Source organism: Ailuropoda melanoleuca, chromosome 8 (genome assembly GCF_002007445.2).
Source record: "Ailuropoda melanoleuca isolate Jingjing chromosome 8, ASM200744v2, whole genome shotgun sequence".
In the NCBI taxonomy this organism is placed as follows: domain Eukaryota; kingdom Metazoa; phylum Chordata; class Mammalia; order Carnivora; family Ursidae; genus Ailuropoda; species Ailuropoda melanoleuca.
In genome coordinates this window covers 100,266,060-100,272,073 of record NC_048225.1, presented here as the reverse complement: position 1 = coordinate 100,272,073, position 6,014 = coordinate 100,266,060, and positions in this window count along the sequence as shown.

Genomic DNA, 6,014 nt, shown 5'->3' with positions numbered 1-6,014 from the left:
ATGACTCTAATTGTATCTTCACTTTCGTAGCCAAAGATGTAATTTCCCTATTCACTGGTGCTTCTGGCAGACAACAGTGGGAAAGAACAGGATGTGAAACATAGACCAATGTTGATATTTGGACACTTCCACCAAAATATTTCATGGCATATATGATTAGAACTAATGGCTATAATTATTTTAACTACCTATGGCTTGCAATTACTTAGACCATCTCTGTTCCTCATTAATATGTTAAACATAAAACCAAGGAAAAAAATAGCACCCACTCTTGTCCAGCAGGTCAAGAGGAAGTTGATCCAATCTGTGGAACTGGTCTTGAATTTACTGACCATTACTTTATTTGCTGACTGTAAAAATTCTAGCATAAAAAATAGCACTCTCAGCAGCAACATTTTCAAACACGAAGGCCAATGATATTTTATTTAGCATAGCATTTTTAAAATCTAAAGGCAATTTGGTAAGAAAAACTTTGGCCTAACTTTACGGGAGGAATAAAGGATGTGGTCACTTTCTGTTTGCTATACTGAATTATTTTTCATTTAGTCTCTTATAATAGTAGTTATTCTCGTTTTCTCCCAGGAAGGCACAGAATCAGAAGAGAGATTTAATCATGAAGCTATGTGGTCACTTTAATGTAGCTGCTCTTAGAAGGTTTTTTGTGGACTGTGGAAACTTCTTCATGACAAGCAAGGTGAAGGTCACTCTTGCTGGGCTGAAGCAGTTTACTTAACCTCTCTGTTTCTGTACTAGTAAAATGGGTTGTTGTGTAGATTCGAGCTAATATAGTAAAAGCACCGAGCTGCTCTCTTGCACGTGAGGATACTATATTTAGAGAGGAACCCAATTCTCAATCTCTCCCCAGGGAATAGCTGCAGGAGAGCGCTGTATCTCAGGCCTGAAGGGTTGAGACTGTTTTGAAATAGCTTTTAGTATCATAAAGCCGACCACATTCTTTCATCAAATTCCGAGTTTTTTCTTTTAATGCCTTTTATGCACCAGGTACAGTTTCGGGTATTAGGGGTACTGCTGTGAAGAAAACAGAAAGAGGCCTTGCCCTGCTGGGGCAGACAGACGATAAATAAGTAAACAAACAGGATTCATCAGATGGAGATAAGTGCTATTAAAAAAAAAAGAAGAAGAAAAGAAAAAAGCACAGTACAGAGATAAGATAGAGAGTGATAGGGTGGGAGGGATGCTGTTTTGGATAGGGCTTTCAGGTCAAATAAGATCACCAGAAGACATTGGAGCAGTGTCCTGAAAGAAGTAAGGGAGCTTTGAGTTTGTGATACGAATCCTGCGTGAAAGATGTCCTAGACAGAACAGTCTGCGCAAAGGCCCTGAGGCAGCAGCATGCTTCGTATATTTCACTAAAGAGGCCAGTGTTGTGCCTACAGTGGAGTGAACAAGGAAGAAAATGGAGTTAGGGACTAGGACCACGGAGCTGGGTAGGGTGGCCAGATGATATAAGGCTTTGTAAATTAAAATAAGGACATTCTTTGGCTTTTATTTTGAGTAAAATGGGAAGCCATAAAGATTTTTGAGCAGAGAAGTGACATCACCTGACTCTAAAGGAGATTTTATAGTGTGATGTAGAGTCAGGAAACAGGAGATAGGGTGGATGGGAAAGAGATCACATAGAACTGTGCTTTCCAATATGGTAGCCACTAGCCACAGGTGGCTATTTTGGTGTAAATCAGTTAAAATTTTTTTAAAAATACAAATTCATATTCTTAATTGCACTACCCACATTTCAAGTGCTCAATAGCCACATATAGCTAATGGTTACTGTATTGGACAGTGAGATAAAAATAATTTCCATCATCATAGAAAGTTCTATTGGATAGTGCTGATGGAATCCTAGAGGCCTTCATAGGGCCTTCAGCTTTTATTCTGGGTAAATGGAAAGCTATTGGAAGGTTTTAAGCAGAGGCAGATGTGCTCTGAGTTATGATTTCAAAAGATCACTAGGGTTGCTATGTTGAGAACAGACGGTAAAAGGGGCAGTGGTGAAAGCTGGGAGACCATTAATCGTCTAGTTGAGAGATGATTGTGTCTTGGTTGAAGTGGTAGCAGTGGTGATTGTGAGAAATGGTTGGATTTTGAATAAAGCTTGAAGGCAGAATCAATAGGCTTTTCTGATGGAATTGATGTGTGATTTGAGAAGAAAGTGATAAAAATGTTGTGGGTGATGACAACAGGATAGAATGTAAGGCACAAGTGGAAGGACTGAACGCATAGAGGAAAAGTCCCATTCATCATGAACCAGGGACAACGCAGGGCTGTGGCTGGAAGACAGAGGTGTTAGAGAGCTCTCATCTGAGTTATAGAAGACAAAGAGTCTAGTAGAAGGAAGAGACAGGTGCTGAGAGTGTAAGGATGGTGCAGAAGATTTCAAATAGTTGTTGGAAAGGGCCCGTTTGAAGTTGGTGGCCTTGAAACTGTCTACATCTTTGATTTCCTCCAGCAGAGTTTGCTCCCATGCAAGGAAAGGGGAAAGAGGAGGCTGGGTCAACATCATTCAGAGCTGTTGTTTTCCTGGATGGATTTGTAAGAAATACAGAGGGGAGGGAAGTTTAAGGGAATAGCGACAGGGGTATTATAACATGGAATCTAAATTGATAAAGAGGAAAGTGAAAAAAGCAGAGCACTGATGAATTGGGAGGAAGCAGAGGGATCAATAGACTGGAGGCACTAATATTTCTAAGAACCAGCGACAGCCATAGACCAAGTAAGTTGGAAAGAGAGATGCTTATCCCCACACTGAATGCTGGAGTCAGTAACTTTGCAGGTGGAGCTGTTTCAGGCGATGACAAGGTCAGGCCTTTGGAGTCTATGCAGCTGTATCTTCATTCTGGGCTGACTTGCTAAGTCCCTGAATTCCAGAAAAGACGATCTCACTGTGGATCCCATGTAAGCAGGTTTGGTAACCAAAAGCCCAAGAGCATGGGTTTGGGGCCTACCCCATGGTTCCAGGCCTGTCACAAACTGCTGTGTAACCATGGACCTTGAGGAAATGAACTTCATGGTCCCTTCCATCTCTAACCTGTGACTATCTATGGCCTCATTATAATTATAGTCTTTTTCCAAACTGACCTTCAAGATGGACCCTGGGGGATTTGCCTATTAAAAACATGCAATTTTGCAAATATTTATCTGCTGCTTCTTGGAATATTAAACTGTTGGAAAGCTGCCTTCTGGATCACATGACAGAATCTTGGCCATGTGGTCATCAGAGCTGGTATGAGAGGAATTCTATACCAGCCACATCTGGGGCTAGGTGTCCTTCAGGCCCTGCTCTCTCCAATGCTCTTCACCTAATAAGCATTTCTGCCTCCCTCTCTCTTTCTCTTTTAAAATGTTTAAAATATGCTCTATGTCCAATGTGGGGCTTGAACTCACCACCCTGAGATTGAGAGGCACATGTTCTACCGACTGAGCCAGCCAGGCACCCCACATTTTTCTCTTTTAATGTTGTTAGTGCCTTATGGGAGAGCTCCTTCAGCAGAAATGATAGAGGCTGTTGCTCTCAGAATCAGACGCAATGTTGTGACCTGTAAATTCCTACGAACATTTGAACATTTTATTGGTATTTATTCAGGAGCAATTCCAAAAGGCCAAACTGCACCCCCCTCCCCTCCTCTTCACCAATCACTCTTCCCTCTGTAGGGCTGAGAGAGCATTAAGAACAATCTAAGGTAAATTTTTAACAAGATGGTGTAGCTTGGGCTTTGTAGGCTTGACTAATGAAGTAAGTGGTAGTTTTTAGCTAAAATAACCTCATTGTTTGGACAAGTTTTCTCCTTTCGGTTTTCTAGGGTCATTAGAATGGTCTAACTCCCTTACCTGCTATTTGAACTGGCTGAGCCTCTGGAGGGACAGAAAACAAAAGAAGGGTGTTGAAATGCAAATAGATAGCTCTAAATTCCAGTCCCAGGCTGCCAAAATAAAGCCAAAGCTGAAATGGAGGGTCTCCACAGAGGTCTGTGGAAAGGCTCTCGAAAAATCTCACAAGATGAATTTCTTTTCGTGGATTGGAGTCCTCTGGTAGGTAAGAAAAACAAAAACAAAATAAAAACAAACAAAGGATTTCATACTTGGAATTTGCTCAGTGCCAGTTGAATGGCTAATTGTTTCTTATCCACCCCCCCCTCCGACTTTTTTTTCTGCCTGAATAGATAATCCTTACAAAACATCCATTCATTCTACAAGTGAAAATTTCAGGAATACTCGACACTGGCCTTGGCAAGACTAATGGACCGAGATTGAGTGATGGATTTGTGTGTGTTGTGGCTGACACACGTTTTGGTGTTTTGTATGCTAGTTTAAGAATATTTTAGCATTAGAAGATTTATGACATTTTAATTAATGAATACGATGAAGGCTTAAACTTGTAGATGATATTATAAGATGCATTATTTTTGTAGCTCATTTTTGAGCACAAACTTGATTGTTTTGTTGCTTTAAGAAAGGACCTGCTGATAATTAATATTAGCTTTCTTTTCTGTTCAGTGTGACCAGCTTAACTGATATGTAAACAACTTCTTTTTAAGGGAAATAAAATAAGGAGGCAATACAGCCTAGTGAAAAGGACTCACAATATCAGATTCTTAATTGCTAAATTAAATTTGGGCTCTTATTTGATTTCTGCTATGAACTGGCTGCGCAACTTTGAATAATTTATTGAGTTCCCCTTTAAAAAAGTATAAATTGGAATGAGAAATATGTGATAGTGAAAAAACATTCGTGAAAGCGTTTTAAAGTCCCACGAGGAAGCACAATCAGAAACCACAGTTGGGTTGGCCATTCACTGAAAATATCTGATCTTGTCGGTAAACCTAAATTTTAGTATATTAGTTTATTTTTTTAAGCCATTTAATTTAAGATGCTTAGGAACTCTTCAATTTGTTAATGGAAAGAAATGCCGTATACACTGGAAGGCTACATAGCAACTTTATTCTGGTAAAATAATCTCTTAAATCCTTGTATACACAGTCACTAACTGTTGGCTTTATAAGGTCAGCGCAAGCATACCAGCCCTGTGGCTGTTAGGAGCTCAGCGCGTCCAAGATAGCACTAACTCGAACAAACACACAAAACAGCAAATAGTTTAAACAGTGCCAGTTGATTCGTATGTAACCCAGTCTGAACAGAGGATTCTAAGGAAGATTCACCAGCAAAGTTACATTAGTTATGAAGATTGTTAGGTTGTATCGGTGGAGGTTAGCTATGCCTTATTAAAAAGCAAAGGTTAGAAAGTGGAATCTTGAATTCAGATACTCTTAAACTATTAAGGACTACAGCTGGCAGGCCAACTTTAATTTCTGACTGCTGACTACTTTTGAAGGTATTCCAGTTCCCAGGTCCTCAAAGAAGCGTAGTCTAGTGAAGTTAATTCTGCTGGGGTTAGCAGAAGGCTCCTGGTTTTAGGAACTAGGGATGCCAGGCTCCCCGGTTCTGAGTTCCAATATTGACTCTGTCCCTGAGTCACCCTGACCAGTCACCCACTGTCTTGTGTTTCCCTCTTTAGAGAAGAGCTAAGACTATTGACTTTTTTTTTTTTTAAGATTTTGTTTTTAAGAAATCCCTATACCCAACATGGCTCAAACTCATAACCCTGAGAGTCACATGCTCCACTGACCGAGCCAGCCAGGCGCCCCAGACTATATTGACTTTTTCAGAGGTTGCAAAACACATTATAAAAGGATAGGAAGGCACTAAACAAACACGTAATTATGAAATATCAGAGGGGGTGCATTTTAATAAAGGTAAGTGCATTCTTTTTTTTGAAAGATTTTATTTATTTGAGAGAGAGGGAGGGAGGGAGAGTAAGAGCAGGGGGAGGGGCAGCAGGAGAGGGAGACGCAGACTCCCTGCTGAGTAGGGAGCCTGATGACGTGGGGCTTGATCCCAGGACCTGGAGATCATGACCTGAGCTGAAGGCAGCCGCTTAACCACCTGAGCCACCCAGGCGCCCCTTTAAGATATTATTTTTAAATAATCTCTATACCAAG